Source organism: Podarcis bocagei (assembly GCF_964188305.1).
Source record: "Podarcis bocagei genome assembly, chromosome: 7".
Lineage (NCBI taxonomy): Eukaryota > Metazoa > Chordata > Lepidosauria > Squamata > Lacertidae > Podarcis > Podarcis bocagei.
In genome coordinates this window covers 66061062-66085178 of record NC_138132.1, presented here as the reverse complement: position 1 = coordinate 66085178, position 24117 = coordinate 66061062, and the positions used below count along the sequence as shown (strand labels likewise).

Here is a 24117-nt window from a genome sequence, read left to right as displayed (position 1 = left end):
TGTAGTATTTGGAGGTAAGCCCATCTGGGCCCGGGGATTTGCCTATTTGCAGATTCTGAATGGCTCTTTCAATTTCCTGTTGTGTTATTCTACAGTTCAGGGTTGTTTGTTTGTCTTGTGTTAGTTTTTGCAGGCCATGACTTTTTAAGAAATTATTTATTTCAATCTCTGCTTGTGGTCCTTGGGTGTACAGCTTTTTAAAGTATCTCTGGAAACACTTTCTAATTTCTTCTGGTTTCTGAATACATTCTCCTTCAACCTCCAGATTGGTAACAAAATTCAATTTTTGTCTCTTCTTCAGCTGCCATGCCAGCAGCTTCCCACATTTATTCGCCGACTCAAATGATCTTTGTTTCATCTGTTTAATTTTCCATTCGATTTCTTGGTTTATCAATTTTGTATATTGTACTTGATAAAATTTTATTTCTCTTAAGACCTCTTTTGATTTTGGATTTAATCTCAATTTTCTTTCTCCCTCTCTTATTCTTTCCAAAATCTTGTCCTTTTTACCATTCCAGAGCTTCTTTTTAATGATGTTCTGTTGTATCAGAAACCCTCTCATAACGGCTTTACTCGCGTCCCAGATTGTCTTCTTTTCCACCGAAGTATTCAAGTTTATTTCAAAATAGTCTTTCAGCGTTTTTTGGGCCTTCTTCACAATCTCCTGATCTCTAAACAAGTAGTCATTCATTCTCCATCTGAAGGATCCAGCTGGTGTGAGTCTCAAGTCCATTTTCAAAGCATTGTGGTCGGAGCAGGTTTTAGGGCAGGTCTCTATTTTTTTTGTCTTAGGTGCCAGTCCTCTTGATATCCAGATTTGGTCGATTCTTGTCCATGATAGATGGGCCTCAGAGAAGAAAGTTCCCTCCATGCCTAGAGGGTTCTTTGTCCTCCAAATGTCAATCAGATCCATATTGTCTGTAAGTTCAAAGAAGGTCTTTGGAAGTCTGCCATCCTTGTTCAGGTTTTGGTTTTGTGACTTATCCATGTAGGTAGAGACTACCCCATTCATATCTCCCATCAAAATGATGTTGGTATAGTCAATATGGTCCAGCATTGTCTCGTGCAGTCTCTTGTAAAATTCCGATTTCCCATCATTTGGTGCATATATTCCAACTATCAGAAATTTTTCTCCTTGTGATTGTATTTCAATCGCCAAAATTCTTCCTTGTTCATCTTTAAATACCAATTTTGGTGCCAGGTTCTCCTTTGCATAAATCACTACTCCTCTTTTTTTAACCTTGTCTGATGAAATAAACTCTTGACCTAGTTTCTTATTAATTAACACTCTCCTGTGGAGCCTGGTCACATGCGTTTCTTGAAGACAAATAACGTCCAATTGCTCTTTTCTTAAAATGTGAAAAATCTTCTTCCTTTTTTCGGGAGAATTTGCGCCATTTATGTTCCAACTAAGTAGCTGCAGAGACATCCTGGATCAATTTATTTGTCAGTAGGGGTATCTCCTTTGTCTTCTTCACCTGGAGGTGGAACCGGGTTAACACCAAACGGAGGAGGTGGCCAGGCTCCTGCTACTCCTTTCCGAAGGTCCTCCCCGTGATCGTTTAGAAACTTTTCTTGCTCCTCCGCTGTTCTAATTCTTACCTTCCTCTCTTTCAAGGTAAAAGATAGTCCTTGAGGGAATTCCCACCTATAAGGGATTTTATTGTTTCTCAATAGGCTTGCTAGGTCTTTATACGTGGTTCTTAAATCCAAAAGCTGTTTTGGTATATCTCTGAAGATTTCTGCCGTCTTTCCCTGTATCACCAAAGAATTTTTAAAATGTAGGCCGAGTATGTTGTCTTTTTCTTGCTTTGATCTCAAAATGATCAAGCAATCTCTTGGTTTATCCTTCTTGACCACTCTTCCTAGTCTAAAAGCGGTGACTATTTTAAAGTCCTTCTCTTCTGTCAATCCCCAAAATTTGGAGATTTCTGTTGTCAAAAAGCCAGTCAAGTCCTCTTTTTCGGATTCTGGAATATTTCTCAATCTGAGATTATTTTCCCTGTTTTTCAATTCTGCCAGGGACAGGTACGCTTGCTGTTCAGTTACCTGTCTACTCAGTGGCCTCACCTCCCCTCTTAATTCCTCTATCCTCTTTTTGTTTTCGTCTGTTTTTGTATTTACTTCTTCAACTAATTTTCGGTTTTCTGTTGTGGCCTTTTCAATACTACTTATTGCCTGTGTATTTTTAGTGACCTGGTCTGTCAATTTATTAATGGAAGCTGTCACCTGATCAAATTTAGCAGATTGTTCATCAAATCTAGCTGCCTGTTCGTCAGCTTTCTTATTCAGTGCTGCCAGTTGATCCAATATTTCTTTAGAAACAGGATCTATCCCTCCAGCAGCCATCTCCCCTAAGGGTGGTTGTATAATTTGTCCTTCTTGCAGACCTGTCACAATTGGAACAGACGATCTGCGTAGCTGTCCAGGCAAAGTTGTTTGCACAAGTTCAGATTGTTTTGCTTTCTTTGCAGCCCTTGTTTTTGGTGCGCCACTCATTCCACAGCTGTCCCAGGATCAAGGTCAAATTGTAAATCCCATGGGAAACAATCCAGAGAGAGTAAACATCCAGAAAAAAAAACCGGCAGTTCTCAGAGACTATTAGTTCTATAATCCAGTAGGGGGAGCTCCCAAAAACAAATTTAGAAGAGAAGGATAAAGAGTTTCCACCATTAAATTCCCACAAAGAAGGAGAAAGAAAAAATAAAAGTTAAATAACATCCAAAACAGGGGGATCTTCCATTCAATTTTAACTGCAGAGAATAATAGTTCTTAACGAAGGTGCATGCAACCGTTCCCTTTTCTTTTCCAGATACAAAATAGCCCGATCTAGTTTTGTGATTTATATACAGTTACCGCAGTCCGATACAACTTATATCCAAGCAGATCGGGAGCCGGGTTTCGAGACTTTGTAATCCACAGATGGGGAAGAAGAGAGACCACAGTTTTAATCCACTTACGAAGCTGTTATAACTTTTTTTTAAGATTTGAACAGTCTAGGTCAAGTTTGCAAAGTAAATTCCAACTTCTTTTAAGCTCCTTTCAATGCTTCCGCTTTAGAAAAGTCTTTGCTTGACACTTTAAGCAGAGCCAGAAGACTGACTTCCTTTTTAGCGTCTCCCGCTTTCAGCCGAATTTCACCAAATTAATTCCGAATAAAACTTTAGATTTCTTACTCACGAGTAAGTTGTTTCAATTCAGTTGTTGAAGGAAGAAAGGTCAGCGCTAATCAGCAGCAGCTGCGCGGCTTCGCTTCCGCGGAAAGAGCGATGGATTCACAGCACCGCTACCCCCTCCACGTTCCGATACCCCTTACGGGGTCTCTTCTGCGTATCCGAGGTCGCTTCTGGTGCCCGCCGAACCCCACGGCCACGAGCTCACTCTACCCGTGGTTTGTCTGGATGGGTCGTCGCTGTGCCGCAGCGCACGACCCTTTTCCGCGGAGCCCCTCTTCAGCAACTGAAGAGGACCGCCATTGCTGAGCGCGCCGCCTCCGGAAGTCTCCTTTCTTTACTTTTAAGACTTTGTGTCTTTCTCCATTTCATATTCTGTGATTTAAATTAACTTTTTGAAAAACCAACAAAAATTACTCTAAAAACCCCCAAACAGTGCTATTCCCTTCTGGTTCCAAACAACTGGCATTCAGAAGCAGATTGCCTGACAGTAGAATATAGCTATTGTGGCTGGAAGTAAGAGAAAATCCGAAGAGTGAAAGAAACCATCAATTTTATAATATATCTGGTTAAAGACTGCTATTCTATTGCTCAGTCTCAAGTTAGGTCCTGATGGGGCCATATTTGTGACCATGGAATCCTAGAATTGTAGAATTAGAAGGGAACCAAAGGGTCATCTAGTCCAAACCCCCACAGTGCAGGAATCATAGCTCAAGAACCCCTGACAGATGACTACCCAACCTCAGCTTAAAAACCTCCAATGAAGGAGAGCCCACCACCTTCTGAGGAAGTCCGTTCCACCCTCAGCAAGTTCTTCCTAATGTTTAGTCAAGACTCCCCTTTCTTGTGATTTGAACCCATTGGTTCAGGTTCTTCTCTCTGGAGCAGCAGAAATGATTTCATTTCAGATGCTCATCATCTCACTTCTCTGTTTTCTCTTCTCCAGGCTAAACATACCCAACTACCTCAACTGTGCCGCGTAAGACTTGGTTTCCAGCCCCTATCATCTTGGTTGCCTTCGTAGGCTGGAAGAAGGACAAGAACCCACTTCTAGCTCATGAGTCTAAGAGAGGAACAAATGGGTTATATAAGGTATGCCTCACCCTTATACCCTGCTCTTCAATTTCTGGTCATCACTCACACTGCCCTCCTTGTACACAGTGTGAGATAAGCCAGTTACCTTTAAAGGGCCAAGTAGAAATTTTTTGCCCCCTTCTTAGATTTTCCCGGGTTTTCCTGGGGGAAAGCAGTGATACAAGTGGAAGTGTGGATGAGACCTAAGTTTGCTTTCCACCTTCACATCCACCCATTTGTGCTTGATTCAAACTTCTGCAGTTGTTTAAATCCACAATTTTCCTCTTCTGTTGTGCAACCTGCCTTCTCTTTTGCTCCCCCGTCCCCCACCTTCATGCAAATCCAGGATTGAGAGAAGTCACTACAAATCCTCCAATGTGGGCTGTGCTGTATATCCGGGATTGTGATGCAGCACAGCAAATCCTTCAATGAGGTCTGCATGATGACAGCCTTACATGTTTATGTATATAGGAAGATATATGACAAGCTACCCACCACTGGTCGACCAGATGAACTGCAGATTCATTGCTTTAGCCCCAGGAAAGTAACATGAAGTTGAGACATGTTGACTACTCCCAGCCAAAAAAATAATGAAGCAATATCAAAAGCAGCCAAGGGAATTTGCTGTCGAGCCAACTCTAATGGAAGCGAAATCAGCTCAGACAATACATTTTTGGGGGATTTGAAATAGTTTTGGAACTGTAATTGCTTCAGCGGCAGCCAGGCATGGTGGCTGGATGGGTGTCACTGCGCTTGATGATGTGACTTCAAAAGTATCATCCACTGAATGTTAACATGCTGGCTTTCTCCTCTTCTTCAGTGGACAGTGCTGTGATGCTTTCCTGCAGAGATGATTGACAAAATTGCTGTGGCAAACAGAATCCCTTCTGTTAGGCCTGATCTGGGGGAAATCTCGCAGAATGGCTTAACAGGCACCCTGGTGGGCCAATTCTTCTTCACCTCCCTTCCAGACTGATATATATTCTATTTCACAATCTTCTTGCCCTCAACAATTTCATACACTGAAAAAGGGACACAGATAGGAACCTGTTCCAATTCCAGGGATGAACTAGTTCTGAGCCAAAATGTCCTTCACTCTGCGTTCTTCTTTAAAAGTGAACCATAATAAGATTTCAAATTTATTCTTTTAGATTCTGCAGAACTAGCGTATATAAATAAGTCTCTTTAATTGATCCAGGATTTTTAAAAGTTGATTTTTCAGTAGAATAATAAAACTGTAGAGTTAGAAGGAATGCCAAGGGACATCTAGTCCAACCCCCTGCAATGCAGGAATAATATGCATTGAATGAACATAAAAGAAATCCATACATTGCAAAAATGTAAACAAACCCCCTTCTCTTGCCAGAAGTCAAATGAGTATTCTTGTTCATATTCCATCTTCTTCAATCATGTTTGTTTACTATCTATTTTTGTCATTCCTTCAACAGGGATCATATATATCATAGCATTGTGGTCAACTAAAGGCGGCAGGAAACACACGGACATAGTTCTAACAAAGAAGAAACAATCTGGAGTCCAAGGTTGGTACAGCTGCAGCTGAGATGATGTTCTCCATCCTGGATGCATTAATATGTAATGAATAGCCACCAACTGGCATAGAAAGTGCCTGGTTTCTCCCCCCCCCTTCAATATTGATACATCATGGGTTATTTTATCGACAATTGCTATTCTCCATTCTTTCTTGAATAAATCTAGTTCTACACCTTGTAAATCTCACCAGGTTTGGGCTATGGGGATTCTTGCTGCAACTAGGAACATCCTCAAGAGGCCTTTTGTCTTGATATCTTCATTTGTCCTCTCAAAAAGAGAAAGTATAGACAACCGTGGGCGGGGGATGAAATCAATTTCCTCCTGAATTATCTCTGAGATCTCCTCTTGTACCACCTTGCAAAAGATCTGTACCTGTGAACAGGACCAACGCCTATGGTAATATGTTCCCTTAAGAACTTAAGAAGAACCACAGTGAAGGCCCAACCAAATTGCAAAGGCAGGGCACCTGTAGAAGAATTTTGCAATAACTCAACATCCAGGGAGCACTTTGCTCTCTCTGGTTCCTCACCCTCCCTAGTTCTGGTGGGGTGGGGGGGGGAGAAACTGGCTCCCAGTTCTATAAAAGGCCCGTTGCAGGTTGAACAGCCCTTTCAGAATGCAGCAATTCTTCAGCAGAAGTGGCTGGCAATGAGGTAGCAGGGCAAGGTGGAAGTGTTCATCTGTCACAGACACTAGACCCTGACAGCTCCCTGCTAGTGGCTGTCTCAGGCTTTGAAGAGTCAACTTATACATTAGATATGAGAAGACACATCTGTCTCTATCCATTATTCATGACCCACATTTCCATTCTGGATGCCACCAAGCATTTAAACGCTCATGTTGGCAGCACAAATAGCCGCGCCGCCCCTCCCCGAACAGCTTGTCTCTTCTTGGCTCAGCTGTATTAGAGGAGTGTTGGTGGTGGCTTGGCCAGAAGGTGGAGAGAGCAGATGAGCTCCACCATACGCCACACATTTTAGCAATCTTCCCATCAGGGTGATTATGCCTCCAGCCATGATTTTGAGAGATATGCGTAGCTGAGACAGCGAGCATCATTCTTGGTGAACAGGTGGAGACTGGCAGGGAGTCGCTCACCAAAGGATGCTGGAAAATGCGTTCATTGGTGATGGTGGGATGGAAGTCTAGATTTATATCACAATGGAAAGATGATGAGGAGAGAGACTTTGTACCAACAGAACACTGTCAGGGCCTCAGACCAAGGGACCTGCAGTCTTCTCCACCTGGCTCTCAGAACTATATCCAGGCCACACATCCTCTTCCCAGGTCATACCCCTTACTGACCCTGCTCTTCACCCTTGAGTGCCTTTGCCTGACTGGAGGGTGTGTGTGTGTGTGTGTGTGTGTGTGTGTAAATCTCTGATTTGTGTGTGACTAGAGTCACATCTGTTGGGTTGGGGCTAGGGTGCAGCTGGGGCTTTGATGTAGGCCTAACCTGCTGTAGGTGCTGCCCAGCCTGGCCAGACTGAGGTCTACCCTGCTGCTACATCCCTGGGGCTCCCTGCAGCTGAAAGGAGGGAGTCTGTCATTTGTCTGGAATTGTATCCTTGTGTAAAGGAGGAATTGTTGTTTTCTTGGTATCCTGGTGTAAAGGAAGGCCTGGTATTCTTGTGTTTACCCTTGTGCAAAGGAAGGGTTTTGCATACCCTCCAACATTTCTCTGATGAAAATAGGGACATCCCATCCCATAATGATGGTTTTTGCTATTTATACCCCACACATCTTACTGCCTTGCCCCAGCCACTCTGGGCAGCTTCCAACATATATAAAACATAATAAGACATTAAACATTTAAAAAACGCTTCCTTATACACGATTGCCTTCAGACAGCTTGGGGGTCAGATACCTCCATACTCTCCAACATTTCTCCAATGAAAATAGGAACACCTTAAGGAAAAGTGGGACATTCTGGCTTCAAATAGGAAACTGGGATGGAAAACAGAGACACTTGGAGGGTCTGGATTCTGTATCCTTGTGAATGTGAAGCCTGCTGCTTGATAAATTTCAGACTTTTTTTACTGCTTGTGCTCTGAGTCTGCTTCAAAGATCCCTAACAAAGAAACCTTTGGCCTTTGGCAAAAACCTGCATCCCTCTGAGGTTTTCCACATGGAATTCTGTCCCTTTGGCTGAAATGGGTCCCCTAACACTGCCTTATAGTGCTAGGGGGTTGTTGCTGTTCAGGAAGTACACCACCATGGTACAGCTGCAATCTAATGTTTCCAGGGTTTAGTCTGTCTAACTCAGGGGCAGCCCTATCAAATGATATCAGACTCCAAGTCCCATCATCCCTGAGCATTGGCCATACTGGCTGGGGCTGTTGGGAGTGTGAATCCAACAACCAGGTCAATATCTCTGGTCCAACTTGTGCAAGAGGAGCATTGTTGCTAGAAAGAACATTAGCAGAGCCTGCTGGATCAGGCCAATAGCCCATCTAGGCCAGCATCCTGTTTTCACAGTGGCTGACTAGAAGACCTGGAGAAAAAGCCACAAGCAGGATCCAAGCAGAAGAGCAACTCTCTACTCCTGTGGCTTCAAGTGTTTCTGGAAAGTGCAGACAGTGGGAGCCTGTCTTATCTCGGCAAGAATGCTGTTTCACAGGACAGGGACAGCCATACTAAAAGCCCTGCTCTGAGTTACTGGTGGAGTGGGCTGCTGAGATCTTTGGAAGTTGCATCAGAAACTCTCCAACAGATTGCATAATCTATCAAGTGTATAAAGGATAAGAAACTTGCCCACACCAAGGAGTTCTGCAGTCTGTGTTCTTGCTTCCTCAGGGACTAGATCAGGGTCATGATAACAGCACTCTTTCCACCAACTTAGACATAGAGTCTTTTGAATTTAACTGCATTGTAAGATCAGAGCGCCAAACCACTTCCGAAATGGAAACTAGATTCTTCCAAGGGACAGAGTTGATGAAATTTATATCCCTGTTAAATTTAGTGAACTAGCATTAAACTGCTGCTCATTTAAGAATGGAAAATGGCAAGTATGCTATTAAAATTCTGTGCCTTGAGCTGTCCCGGGAGTTTGACACATTTTGTTCAACCGTGCAGAGGCAAACTCACCAGCTCCTGTAGTAGTTTTAATTCCTCCTCCCACCCATTGAAAATGAACTTCGAAGCAATCCTGGATTCCTTGCAATGTGATGCTAATATTCATAACTGATGAGTATTCCTCTTCTGCGAGGGCTTGAAGCTCAATGGGAAGCCAATCAGGAATCACTAGAACTTGTGGATAACCAATGAAGCCAAGTGTTGGATAACCAATGAAGCCAAGTGTTGGAAGTCGTTCTTCATGCAGCACATAGTTAAACTATGGAAATCACTGCATTGCTCCCTGGTGAGGAAGCACTTTTGTGCTCAGTTCCTGCTCCTAGGTTTCCCATTGGGGCATCTGGTTGGCCAGTGTGAGAACAGAATGCTGGATTAGATGGGCCATTGGCTTGATTTATCAGGGTCCTTCTTATGTTCTTAAAGATGCAGTGATGATGATGATGATGATATAATAGAATGAAAGCTGAAAATTGGGAGACACTTAGACCAAAGACACATATTTAATCATATTAAGCCTGTACACACAGAATCACCCATGCAAGGCTGCTCAAATGATTATAAAGAACTAATGGCGTACATGAGATACTCTGGACCCTTGAAAGAAAGCGTGTGGTTGTTGCAGTTTTTAATGCCTTGAGGTTCAAAAAAACCTTGAGAATGCTCATTAAAGTACAGCTTTGAAAACAGATGGTTTGAAGCTGGGCAGGTATTACATGAGGAAAAAATTCTGCAATATTTTAAGATTCTTTCCTGTAAATATCACCTTCCCCAACATTGCACTATGGCAGAAACTGGGATACCGTTAAATGGGTGTTCTCTTAATACAGTGCAGTTTATTACAAAGGATTAAGCCTTGTGCATATGATTAATAGTATATTGTACTTAAATAAGTAAATGTTATCTTGTTCAGGACAGCACTCCAATCTCTGTTGCTCTCCATTCTGCGCAGTACATCATAGCTAATTACTGTAATAACAATAATCATGAAAAGCTCATTTGGCCTTAATGTGGGCATGTAATCCTGCTCTGAATGCATAGCAATTAATAAAACTCAACTGTTTCTGCTTGAATGTACTTGGCGTTCTAGCTTGGGGAGGGGCTGCCCCTCAAGGAGGCTACCTGTTGGACCTCTGCAGGAGTTACTGCTCTTGCCTTGCCTCTGAGCGCAGGCTACTCTTGTTTCTCTGCAAATGTACAGAAATAACCCTCCTACTTCCCTGGAGGCTGGCTACTGTCTCTCTGCATGACTGTATACTCTGGATCCATCTCCCTTTGATCAGAATATCTGCTGTTCCAAGGTGGATTGATCTTATATTTAAGAAAAACAAATCTATTAAACTTGTATAGTTCATTCGGTAAAACATCAGACTCTTAATCTCAAGGGTCATGGATTCAAGCCCCCATGCTGGGCAAAAGATTACTGCATTGCAGATGGTTGGACTAGATGACCCTTGTGGTCCAACTCTACAGCTCTATGAAAATACAGGTACATCAATAAAAATAGCACAGTGCCATTCAAAGCCCTTCCCTTAAAAAAGCAATCATTTCCCAAAGGCCTGTTGGAATAATGCACTCTTCACTTGCCGGCAGAACGACAACAAGGAAGAAGTTTCTCTAGGGAGGGAGTTCCAAATTCTGGGAGCAGCCACTGAGAAGGCCCTGTGAGGGTGGTGGGACTGAGAGAAGGCCCAGGCAGGCTCATATGTGAGAACATGGTCGTTCAGGTAGCCTGGATCTAAGCTCACATTTACTTTGTATCCATAGAGACTTTTAACAAGGAAGCTTCTGGGACAGAAATAAATAATGCACAAGAAGGGGCTGGGTTCTTTTGTATGTGTGATCGAGATGTGTGAACACATCAACTCCCTTCTGAACTGAAGAATATCAAGTTTCCACAGCCCCCAACTTCACCTTTGAGGTTTTGCATTGCTTTTATTTCAGAGAGTGCCAAAAAAACAAAACCACCAATTATTCCTGCTAGTGAGCCGGCTTGTGATTTCATACTTAATTAATTGTGTCTGTCCATTTCCTTTGAAAAGTTAATTTAAAGCAAGGGAGGGGAAGAGAAAGAGAGAGGGAGAGAGACAGCCCCTGGTTATTTTCTATATTTGAACACAGCATTTTCATTTCAATTAAAACACGGATGCAGCAATTAGCTCTCAATTCAGGTCCCCTGTGATGAAATACTGCATAAGGTCATGCAATATAAACTCATAGAGATGCTGTTTCTCTTCTCAGAATCAGCACCTGGAAGTGGACAGCAACAGACTTGGAAAAGAGCAACGTGTTACCTCTGCGTTGGCTACAGACATTGACTATTGTCTTGTGTTTTTTAGGTTCTGCCGTCCCATATTTTTTCCTCTGAATTTGTTGCACAAGTGACCTGGTCCAGTGGATCTGTATAGAGTTATGTCTGTTCCTCAAACTCTGGAGGGCTTCTGCCAGTCAGTGTAGACAATACTGGGATGGATTGGCCTGGGCTCATCTCCAACACCTCCTTTAAAAAAAAGTCATAGAATTGTAGAGTTGGAAGGGACCTAAAGGGTCATGTAGCCCAACCCCCTGCAAACTCAGGGATCATGACTTCAAGAGGCCTCAGCTTGAGACTTTAGAGACTGACTAACTGTCAGAATGGGGATGCGGGTGGCGCTGTGGTCTAAACCACTGAGCCTTGGGCTTGCTGATTGGAAGGTCGGCGGTTCAAATCCCCGCAATGGGGTGAGCTCCTGTTGCTCAGTCCCAGCTCCTGCCAACCTAGCAGTTCGAAAGCACGTCAAAGTGCAAGTAGATAAATAGGTACCGCTCTGGCGGGAAGGTAAACAGCGTTTCTGTGCACTGCTCTGGTTTCTCCAGAAAGCAGCTTAGTCATGCTAGCCACATGACCCAGAAAAACTGTCTGCGGACAAATGTCAGCTCCCTCGGCCAGTAAAGCGAGATGAGTGCCACAACCCCAGAGTTGTTTGCGACTGGCCTTAACTGTCAGGGGTCCTTTACCTTTACCTTAACTGTCAGAACACACAATACTAGAATACACAATACAACAGCATCATATTTTCCTCTATGTAGAGCAGTAACTCATGAAGAGACTCAACAGAGAGCCTTCTCTGCAAGAGGATGTTTGTGCCATTTTTTTTATTGGAAGATATTTCATCATCCAATTGCATCTGACATGTTGATGTGGCAAAATTATCTACACCCAGCAGAGGCTGCTTGAAAGCAGGAGAATCCAGACTGATGTGGAAATGTGGCAAACCAGAGTTAAGACTGGGAAAACATGACACTGAAAGACACTGGAAAAGGATTTGTCCATCCCTAGTGTGCACACACTGTGTGGAGTTAAGCAGGACATGTGAGCTCTCTCTCTCTCTCTCGCTAGCAGCGTTTATGTACACTGAGCTAACAACACTGTTTCCTAGCTTGCCTTGGGTGGTTTTCCAACAGGAGGTGTTATGGAAAAGGTCTAACCTTCAAACTAGCACTGCGCGCGGATGAGACATCCCCGGGACACTCCAGTGTTGGCTTTTTCCTCCCTGGGTAGCTTGTAGAAGAGAGTGAATGGAAAAGGAGAAACACGTTTCCAATTACCACCATGTCCTTTCCGGCACCTTTCCTGTTGTCACAGCATGTTTTAAATCAGACCTACCGGGAGGAAAAGGGGAGGGTAATGAAATGTGAATGCTCAAATGAAAGTGAGAAAGAAGTCAGAAGCGACAGCCCATAGCCTATGGAAGACGTCGGCTGTATAAATTGTTTCCTCTGACTTCAGATGACTCCATCGCAGCCAGGGTAGAAGGGAACTCAGATCTCTTCCTCCTCCTTGCCACTGAGAGAGAGTTTAGTGTAAGACCTGGGAGACCAGGATTGACCTAGATGACCTTGGGCCAGTCATTGTCTCTTAGCTTAGCCTGCCTCACAGGGTTGTAATGTGGATATAATGGGAAGGGGGAAGACCCATGTCTACTCAATGAGCACCTTGCTACCTGATCCTAGAGCTGTGCAAGCCCACCCACCCCCAATGTGGTTTGGATCCGAATTGGGTTGTAATGGACATACAGTGATCTAGAACAAACTGGGACCTCATCATGATCACTGCATTGGATCCCAAATTCATTTAGATGTCCCCAAGTTCTTACCATCAAGAATTTTCTCCTAATGTTCCACCAAAACCTACCATCCTGGAACTTAAGGCTGGTCTTGCCCTCTGGGAGCAGCGGAGAGCAAGCCTTTTGGTCTCTACTGTGGGACAGGGTTCAGCTATCTGAATGAGTGTTGGCTCATGTTCAGTCATTCAGGTTGCAGAGGGCTGGTTGAAGTGATGGTGGGAGCTATATGCTGGCAGGCAGCCAACAATAGTGGCAAAAGGCTCTCTAGCTCCTAAAGGATAAGGCACATAAGGCTTTTCCTCAGGTCTACGCAAGAAGGAAACCATGGTTTTCTTCTGCAAAACACTGAAGGGCATGTACCCTTTTTTCAAGGATCTCAAGGTGTTTCTCTTTGGGGTGACCCTTACTTTGCCACTGCAATCCTGTGAGGGCAGTCTCAAAGGCAAAATTTACTGCTGGTCTTGGTGGGAAGGCTACATATTGGGTCTTTCTCATACTATAGTCTAGAGTGGATGTGGGGAACTTGTAGCCTTCCAGATGTTGTGGACTATGGCTCCCATCATCCTTCACCACTGAACATGCTGGGTGAGGTTGATGGGAGCTGGAGCCTAGCCAGTGGCGGAGCTCCATGCTCTGGCACCAGGGGGCAGAGAGCAGGTGCGGGCAGGACTGGTGCATGTCCCTGGGCCATGGCGTGCTGCCTGCAGGTGCATGACACGCATCCTGGGGGCGTGAAGCACTGCCTGCCGGGGCATGGTGCCCAGCACTCGTGGGGGGCAGCCGCGATGGCGCCCCACCGGGATCGCTCTGCCAGTGGTGGTGCACTCCCCCTGCACTCCTCTTCCTCTGCCAGTGAGCCTAGCAACATCTCACAAGGATGTTTTACCAACCCCAGAGGCTCTGCTGACTTTGTGTTCCCAACTAGACTCCTTACAGAAAAAGCAAACAGCTCCAACAAACTACATTGCTGGATCTATATGTTTAGCACATTACGACGAAAGAATTCCAACATCCCACCACAGTACATGCCCATTCATGTGTAGATTTTAATTCGACGCAGCCATCTCTAAAGGACATAATTGTCAATTCCAGCATCCTGAGTTGAGATATTTAAATTAGGCTGGAGAAATTATATTCCATATTGAACGCTTCTGAGCTCTTTGCTTCATTAACCACGTTGCCAGCAAAGGCCTGGCAATTGGAAAGCAAACGTCTGCGTCTTTCATTACTGAGACTCAGTTCAGACATTACGTGGTCTGCCCAGATGCCCATGCCACTGCTGTAAAAGTTCTCACCCCTAAATTTTGTGATGACGAGGAAGATGCCTGGGGAGAGACACCCCACACACCTTCTCATTGCAAACAGACTCCCTAAAACTTGGTGTCTGGGGAAAATACGATGGGGAGGAAGTCACTCATCATCTTTCCTGTCACCACAGTCATCCAGAGAGAGAGGCAGGCAGGCAGGCAGGCAGGCAGGCAGGCAGACAGACAGGGAATATGAGAACAAGCCATGATATGATAGCCATCTTCAAATATCAGAAGGGGTGTCACACAGAGGATGGAGAAAGCATGTTTTCTCCTACTTCCAGAGCATTGGACCCAAAGCAATGGATTAAAAATTCAAGAAAGGAGATTCCAGCTAAACATTAGGATAAGGTTACCAGACGTCCCCATTTCCCAGGGACAGTCCCTGGATTTACAAATCAGTCCCCATACAAAATCCATTGAAGTTGAAAAGTGTCCCTGGATTCATTGGGGGGGGGGAATCTGGTAACCTTACATTAGAAAGAACCTTCTGATGGTAAGAGCAGTTTGACAGTGGAATGGATTTCTTTGGAAGGGGACAGACTCTCTTTCATTGGAGGTTTTTAAACAGAGGTCAGGTGGCCATCTGTCAGGGACTCTCTGGCCATGATTCCTGCATTGCAGGGGAGAGCTACAGCACGAGACTTTTAATCTCAGTTTTGTGGGTTCCAGTCTCATGTTGGGCAAAATATCCCTGCTTTGCAGGGACTTGGGCTAGATGACCCTTGTGTTCCCTTCCAATTCTGTGAATCTTGGGCAGGATGACCCTCGGGGACCCTTCCCCTTCACAATTTGATGTTTTTATGAGCACGGCTGAGATCTGCACTCCTAATTTACCCCAGCCATTTTTTAATTTTTAAAGGGAGGCGGCTGCTGTTTTAGCTGAGCATCAGTAGCGCTGATGCTCAGCTACCTTTTCAATAGAATCATTTGCCCAGAAAGTAAGAGAAACGTACTTTTAATTACCTCTCTCATTCCTCCAGCTTGTAACTGTCAATGTTACGCATCACGTCTCTTTGCATTAGGGGGGCTAATTTGGAGTGGCATCTTTAACATGCAGATGGAGCAAGGGTTGTGAGTTAGTTCACGCCTCAGCTGAGGGGGCTCAGATGTTCTGGGTGCCCTGATAGCTCCATCATCAATGAGGCAAGCTATTTGTGAGATCACTTTGCAGCGTCTTATTGAAGGAGTGGAAAGGTTTAAAATAAGAATAAGAATAACTTAAACCCATAAGCCAGGGCTCCTGAAAGTAATGTTAGCAGAAGCCTACTTTCCCCTGTGTTACAATTAAAAATGGGGATAAACGACCCTTTCTGCTCTTCTGAAATTTGCTGTTTATAGGAATATGTATTCCAGCTCTCCTGAAATCAAGTTGCAGTTTAGGACATCTAAGATTGGTGTTTTTGTCTGGGATTACTCAAGGGTAAGTCAAGGATTAATCAAGGGCGCTAGCACATTTTTTTTCAAATGTTGAAAGTGTGTCACTTACTGTAACAACTTCATAAAAAAATGCACTGCCTAAAATATTTCCACAGTTGGATCATTTGCCAGTTGCCTCTGGGATGGCAAGTCAAAATTAGAACTTTACATTTAAACCACCTAGATAGGGACCTGGGGAGAGAGGGATCTGTCCTGACAGCAGCTAGGGGGTCTATAGACAGGGCAACCCAGTTTAACATTATGAAGGCAAAGTAAAAATCCCAGAATGGTGTGAGACTTACTGGTGTAATAATACTAAAAACCATTCTAGCATTTCCTGAGACTGGATTTAAATAAGAGTACCATACAATGTTTTAAAGAGCACCACCATATAATGTTTTAAAGTTCTCTGTAAAGTGTGTTTGCCTGAAACTAAGAATTGTGTCTCTCATGCGTAACATTATTTTATTTTATTGCACTTATAGTCCACATATCCTCCAAGGCACTCAAGATGATGCACATAGTTTTCCTTCTCCCTGTTTTATCCTCGCAACAGCCCTGTGAAGTAGGTTAGGCTGAGAGATGCACTCAACGTCACACCCAGTGAGCTTCACAGCTGAGTAGAGACTTGAACCTTGGTCTCTCCCAGATCCAAGTCCAACACTCTAACCACTCCACCACCCCTGGCTCATCAAACAAGCCCAAAACCCTCACTGAGTGTAAATAAATACAAAGTCTAGTTTAATTCCAGAAGTCCCTGCTCATCACTCTGAACCTCTGGATTGGGGGATAATGGGATACAGGACAGCTTTCACAATACCTTGCTGCTGTTTATTCCAAGAATAGGGTCTATGAAACAGCAGAACTCCAGCTTATTCCCCTCTTTTTTCCCTTTCCCCTTCAATCCACACTAGCAGGAGTGCGGATGGTGTTGGGCGATCAGCCTGGATGTGAAGATACTACTAGGCTGGCACCAAAATGACCACAACCGATTGGGGAAGTGGAAGGAATTGGTTTGGACTATCTGGGCTGAATTTGATGCTGAGTTTGGTAAAGTGATATGAAAATTCCTCCCTTTTCCCAATCCTAATGGTAAATTTAGAAAATTTGTTGTATTCTTCTTTTTCAGGCTTTGCCAACCTGGTGCCCACCATCCCTGGCCAACAGCTCTCACCAACCCTGGTCACTGGCCATGCTGACTGTGCTTGATGGGATTTGGAGTCCAACAACATCTGAAAAGCCACAGGTTCCCCATCAATGCTCTAACAGCTAGGAGGACATCCAGCTTGGCCAATGCTCAGGGATGATGGGAGTTGTAGTACATTAACATCTGGAAGGCTACTGGTTCCCACTGATGCTCTAGCAAAACCATTTCATTTCCTGATGTTCAGCATAAAGAAGTTTGAGATTAACATTGCAGGAGATGTACCAGTATCTTTTGGCAGGATGACTTGTGTCTCCATGTTGGACTCTCTCTGAGTCTTATGCCAGCGTGATGAAGAATGCCTTGCGAGGAGAATGAGGCACTGGGAAATATCCATCTCCGAAAGCCATTCTTGGTCCGCAGAGGCCTTTCCATCCCATACTTAAGAACTTTTATGGGTCGGTGGTGACATTTCCATTTTAATTTGCTAATTATTATTGGAGGAACCGAGAAGCGGCTCTAGATTTATTAGCACTTCACAGACTGTTGTGAGCTATTTACAGCTGCAAAGCCCCAAAGGGAGGAGAGACTGCAATAGTGTTTTAACTCTTTCACAGGAACTGGGGCTTCAACATGCCACAGCAGGCTAAATCATGAGCACACTGGGGCAGGAGACTAGAGCACATTATGTTAAGCATTTATGTACCCATTGTCTGACGGAAATTTTCCAAGGGTAAGAGCTGTTCAACAGTGGGATGCACTGCCTCAGAAGGTGGTGGTCTTCTCCTTCCCTAGAGCTTTTTAAAAGAGAAGTGGGATGACCACCTGTCAGCGATTCTTTAGCTAGATTTTCTGGACTATATGACCCTTAGCATCCCTTTCAACTCTACAATTCTTCAGTTCTATTACTCTATTCCCCATGTACCAGGGTCAAACCCTCTCTGCTTATCTTGTCTCTTTGAGGGAAAGACCACACATAGCCAACTCTTTGTGACCCCATGGACCAGAGCACACCAGGCACTTCTGTCTTCCACTGCCTCCCGCAGTATGGTCAAACTCATGCTGGTAGTTTTGAGAACACTATCCAACCATCTCGACCTCTGTCGTCCCCTTCTCCTTGTGCCCTCCATCTTTCCCAACATCAGGGTCTTTTCCAGGGAGTCTTCTCTTCTCATGCGGTGGCCAAAGTATTGGAGCCTCAGCTTTGGGATCTGTCCTTCCAGTGAGCACTCAGGGTTGATTTCCTTAAGAATGGAGTGGTTTGATCTTCTTGCAGTCCATGGGGCTCTCAAGAGTCTCCTCCAGCACCATAATTCAAAAGCATCAATTCTTTGGTGATCAACCTTCTTTATGGTCCAGCTCTCACTTCCATACATCACTACTGGGAAAACCATAGATTTAACTATACGGACCTTTGTTGACACATAGTTTAGTGGCAGAATATCTCAGTGATAGAGCTTTGTATGCAGAAGGTCCCAGATTCAATCCCTGTCATCTCTAGGTAGAGCTGAGAATGCCCCCTGTCTGAAACCCTGGTGAGATGCCACCAGCCTCTGTAGACGAAACTGAGCTCAATTGACCAAGGGTCTGACTTATTTTAAGACAGTTCCCTATGTTCTTTACATAACTCACTGAGTTTTATCTAAAATTTACTCAGAGTAGACCCATTAAAGTTAACAGACTTCATGGTCATCATTCATTTCAGTGGACTTCCTCTGAGCCAGAATTAATGGTGAATGTAACCCAGGCATAGGCAAACTTGGCCCTAAAGATGTTTTGGGACTACAACTCCCACCACCCCTGACCACTGGTCTTGTTAGCTAGGGATGATGGGAGTTGTAGTCCCAAAACATCTGGAGGGCCGAGTCGGAGCGAAACAATATAAACTGAAAGCTTTCGCAGATGACTTGGTTTTAACACTACAGGAGCCAGAATCTAGTACAAAAAGAGTTTTAGAACTGATTCAGGAGTTTGGTCGGGTGGCGGGATTCAAGTTGAATAAACAAAAAACTAAAGTTTTGGGAAAAAACTTGACATCTTCAGAAACAGATGGGTTTCAGAGGGAAACAGAGTTAAATGTGGTTAAAAAAGTGAAATACCTGGGGGTCAACTTGTCTTCTAAAAATTTGAATTTATTCAAAGATAATTATGAAAAATGTTGGTCGGAAGTTAAAAAAGATCTAGAAATCTGGTCAAGATTGAAACTTTCCTTGTTGGGTCGAATTGCAGCTATAAAAATGAATGTATTGCCAAAGATGTTGTTTTTGTTTCAGACCTTACAGATCGTGGACAGAGTGGAATGTTTTGGAAAGTGGCAGAAGGATATCTCAAAGCTTGTTTGGCAGGGCAAAAAGCCCCGTATAAAGTTTAAAATACTAACTGATGCAAAAGAAAGAGGGGGTTTTGCCCTGCCAGACTTAAGGTTATATTATGAAGCTGCAGCCTTCTGCTGGATGAAAGATTGGTTTTTATTAGAAAACACCGATGTCCTAGATCTGGAAGGGTTCGACAATGCTTTTGGGTGGCATGCATATCTGTGGTACGGCAAGGTTAGGGTTCATAAAATGTTTAAAAACCATATTGTCAGAAAAGCAATATTTATGGTCTGGACAAAATATAAAGACTTATTAGAAAATAAGACCCCGAGGTGGCTGTCACCAGTGGAGGCTAAGGCCCGGAAAAAACCCAATATGGAGGCCGGCTGGCTGAAATATTGGGAAATGGTTGAAAAAATTGGAGACAACTGGAGGTTGCAGAGCTATGAAAAACTAAAGAATAAGGTGCAGGATTGGTTTCACTATGCTCAAATTCTTGAGGTTTTTAAGGCGGATAAAAAAACAGGATTCCAGGTGGAAAAATTGAAACTAGAGACAGAATTGTTAGAACCAAAGACTAAGTTATTATCAAGAATGTATAACTTGCTGCTTAAATGGAATACCCAGGATGAGACAGTTAAATCAGCCATGATAAAATGGGCTCAAGACATTGGGCACAATATTATGTTTGAAGACTGGGAAAGGTTATGGACCACCGGTATGAAATTCACGGCATGTAATGCCCTGAAAGAAAATATTATGAAAATGATATACAGGTGGTACATGACCCCAGTCAAGCTTGCTAAGATATACCATTTGTCTGACAATAAATGCTGGAAGTGTAAGGAGGCTGAAGGGACATTCTTTCACCTTTGGTGGACTTGTCCAAAAGTGAAGGCCTTCTGGGAAATGATCTACAATGAGTTAAAAAAGGTGTTTAAGTACACCTTTCCTAAGAAACCGGAGGCCTTCCTCTTGGGCATTGTCGGCCAAAAGGTGTTAAAGAAGGATAGAACGTTCTTCATGTATGCAACTACAGCAGCAAGAATTCTTATCGCCAAATATTGGAAGACTCAAGATTTGCCCACACTGGAAGAGTGGCAAACGCAACTGATGGACTATATGGAATTGGCCGAGATGACTGCCAGAATCAGAGATTTGGGAGAAGAAACAATCGAGGAGGAATGGAAAAAATTTAAGGACTATTTGCAAAAGTTTTATAAGTTATATGAATTATAAGAACTCGCAGGATTTGGAAAAGTTAGCTCCAGCAAGAGAGTGTATGATTTATGAAATTAGGTAATACTAATGAAAGGATTAAATGTTTAAATGTTTAAAAGGATATTATATCTGCTTTTAAAGTGAATGGATAATAAGTAATTTAAACTCAAAATGCAATGATTGGAAAGTACAAAAGAAACACATGAAACAAGGTAATAATTTGCTGACAATTTTATTATTAAGAATGCACTGTGTGGGAGATGTGGGGAAGTCCGATAGAAGACTGAAATAAGCTTTGAGACGATCCATCTTTTTTCTTTTGTTTTCTTGTTGTCTTTGTTTCTTTGTTTACTTGACTGTTCATTTTTATCTGGAAAAAATGCAATAAAAATTTTTATTAAAAAAAAAACATCTGGAGGGCCGAGTTTACCTATGCCTGATGTAACCTATAATCAGGTGACTGAAGATATCAGAATGAGTCCATGCAGGTAGGAATAAACCTTTTCAGTAGATGGAGTTCAACAACGTCTGGAGGGGGGAAGCTTTCTTCCAGTGATGCCCCATGGGCTAAACTGCATGCAATTTTACATTTCACATGTCTTTCCCCCACTGTAAATGGGGCAGAGCTGATAGGGGTGGCACTTGAGGATTTTGGTGTGTGACACATTCAGAAATGTAAATATAAATACATTATATTAACCAGCGCTTTTTTCTTTAAAAAATGTTTAGGGATACTCTCATTTTGACTCAAGAAAACCACCATTTTATAGCTCTGTTTGCAATAAGTGCTGTTTGCAAGCTTCCCAGGGACACTTGCTTGACCACTGCGAGAGCAGTATGACAGGCAAGATGGACTTAAAGCCTGATCCAGCTGCAGAGCTCTTCTTGCATTCTTATGTTTAAATAAAACCCTTCACTGAAATTGTAGCTCCTTCAGAATGTAGTTTTAATTGCATCCCATATGGTCTGCTCAGAGTTACTGTCAGCCGTTGGGCAACCAGCATTTATGCTAAATTCAGTATCATGGTTTATTGAGTCAGAAATTGCCTCAAGGGGGGGGGAAATGAGGAGATTCCACCTGAGGGAAGAATATTTGTTGATAGCAAGAGCTTTGCACACAGCTTATAGATAATGTCATCTGATTAAGGAAATATTACTCAATAAACAATATGTTTTAACCAGCAAATTAATCAAATAAATGTGTTAAGGAATATTTTTTATTTTTTAAAAAACAGTTTTGAAGTGAAAAATGTTTTGGGTTGTAAACAACTGACTGAAATCCCAAGAAAATTTACCTAGGAGTAAGCCCCATTAAAATTAAAATTGATTCTGGCAGAAGACCTCCTGGTGGTACCAAGAATTCTACCATTCCACCAGGATTTCCCGTGTTTTGACGCCTTTAATGTGGAATTTGTTGCCGTTAGAGATACCGTATGCCCCAGAAACCTTATTTTCATGTGCGTGCATATGACTTCTCTATTTACCCAAGCTTTTTTCAAAGGAATGGCCAGTGGGAGGAACACAGAGTGAAGAAATGCCATGATGCATCTTCAGCTGCACAACCAGATGCCTTCATCTGCCCCCAAAACATGCAACAAAATATGTTACTCCAGTATCAGTCTCTACAGTCACAGCAGATGCTGTAACCTTCCAACAGTTTTGGATTCACACCCCAAAGGTAAATGTTCTGGAGCAGCAAAGATCTCACAAGCCTCCCTCCCAATTCTCAGATGTTCCAGCTGCCAATTGATTCTATCCAATCTATCCAATGCAATGAAGTCATTTTAAAGACGTCAGGCTGCCTGTGTTAACAGGACCTCATCTCCTGAACCACTCAAGACTGGTTCAGGGCATCTTCTATCACTCCTCACCCATGACTGTCCTAGCAGGGGCTGATGAGATTTGGAGTCTAAGAGCATGTGGAAGGCCAAAAAGGTTCACTTCTCCTTCACTAGAGGCTTATAGGCTTGGTTCCTGTGATTGGCAGGCAGTAAGAACTCTTTTGGATTGTCCAGGCATGGTAAGTAAGCACTGGGAGTCTGGTCTTTTAAAGTTCTCTGATGTACAGAACAGTCACCTTTGGCTTGCTACCCAGGAGAAACACATCTCATGGGTCCAGATTTGGGCCTTGACAGATCTATGCTGCCCAATTAGCTTCCTCTCATTCCACACTGTACTCCACATGGGTTCAGGGGAGCTGCTGGCAGGGATTAGCAACACTACAAGTTGCATTCTCAACTATCAGCTGCTGTGCTTGTTGCATTAATGTGGCACATTGATATTACAAGCAAATATCACAGAAAAAGCATTATGCGGCATTAGCAAAATGTTCCATTAGATTCCGGGGACAGCTGCTGAGAAACGCCACCATTTCGTTTCAGAAGTATTTGCTCCCTTTAAGCCGAAATAACTGAAATAATTTGCTGGGAAGGAGGAAGGAGATTGCCATCCCTCACATCATGCTGACAAAGCCATTCCAGCACTGGGATGAGATCACACACAACCCCTTTCAACTTCCGTTTTTGCTTAGATTGAAAAGAATCTCCTGTTTTTGCTTATCATTATTAGTTGATACCCAACTGAACATTTTAACCACATTTTCAATGGCACTATCTCCAGGGCACAGTCAACCTGCCCCCCGAGTCTCTACACCACAAATGCCACCATCTTAGATTGCGTGGGTCTATAAACAAATCATATGTATAGGGACATGGGTCACCAAGATGAGAGCATTCCAAGTAGGGGTAGAATCATAGAATTGTAGAGTTGGAAGTCACCCTAAGGATCATTATAGTCCAAACCCCTGCGATGTAGGAATACGCAACTGTATAGGGATCGAAACTGTGACCTTGATGTTATCAGCACCATGCTCTAACCAACTGAGAGGATTTCCATGGTTCTTTTCCTGTAGTGTTCCTGTGCTTCAATCTGGCTTAAATATCCTCCAGGAGTCTTAATCACATGGGAAACCTTTACTCGGACAGCAGATTCTCCATTGTTGACATGCAGCTCTGAAAGCATGGGAGTTGCAGGGACATCCATAGGGACACTCTCCATGTGGGGCGGCCCATGAGCCTGGGTTGGAAGCTTGAGCTGCTGCAGTTCAAAGTGTTTTGGTACCTTCTACTGGGGGAGAGGACTGTAATCTTCCTAAACCTTCTTGTGAGCTTCCTGGAGGCATATAATTGGCCATTATGAAAGGCAGAATATTAGACTAGATGGGTCTTCAGTGTGACCCATTGTGGCACTTCCTAAGTTTTGATACAGACCTCTATCAACATGGTCGCTGTGATTTTGTCCACAGCTATCATCCAGCAAATCAATTTATCCATTCAGGATGCAAAGGCTGAAATATTATTTTGCCTCTTAACAGCCATATTGTGGTTCTTTCATTTCCTAACCTGGCTGCTTTGTTCTCTTGTTGAATTGGGCCATTTCTATATTTATGCTGCTCTTTGGACCCTCAAGATCCCTGGAATGATTGACAATATAAAAATAATGTAACATTAAAAAGAACATCTGACATGAGGCATTCATGGACAGAGAATATACATGAAGAAGCAGAGCCTAGCTCTGCCAGAGCATTATCTGACCATACTCTATCACTTCTTGAAACCTCACAGGAAACATTTAATAAGATAAAATTCAAAGATTCAGATGGCCAATTAAGATTTCATTACACTTCCTTTATCCAACTTTAAATATAACCCTATCATACTAAATTTGCAATAATGACCC

At 43.3% G+C, this 24117-nt stretch overlaps 1 long non-coding RNA gene across 1 annotated transcript in view; it reads right to left on the bottom strand.

The window, feature by feature from the left end:
- Positions 1 to 24117, bottom strand: part of LOC308592502 — a 643114-nt gene that overhangs the window by 7254 nt on the left and 611743 nt on the right. Inside the window, exon 2 of the long non-coding RNA XR_014010531.1 lies at positions 12336 to 12509. This is a non-coding gene — a long non-coding RNA (uncharacterized lncRNA). The remainder of the gene's footprint in view (positions 1 to 12335; positions 12510 to 24117) is intronic.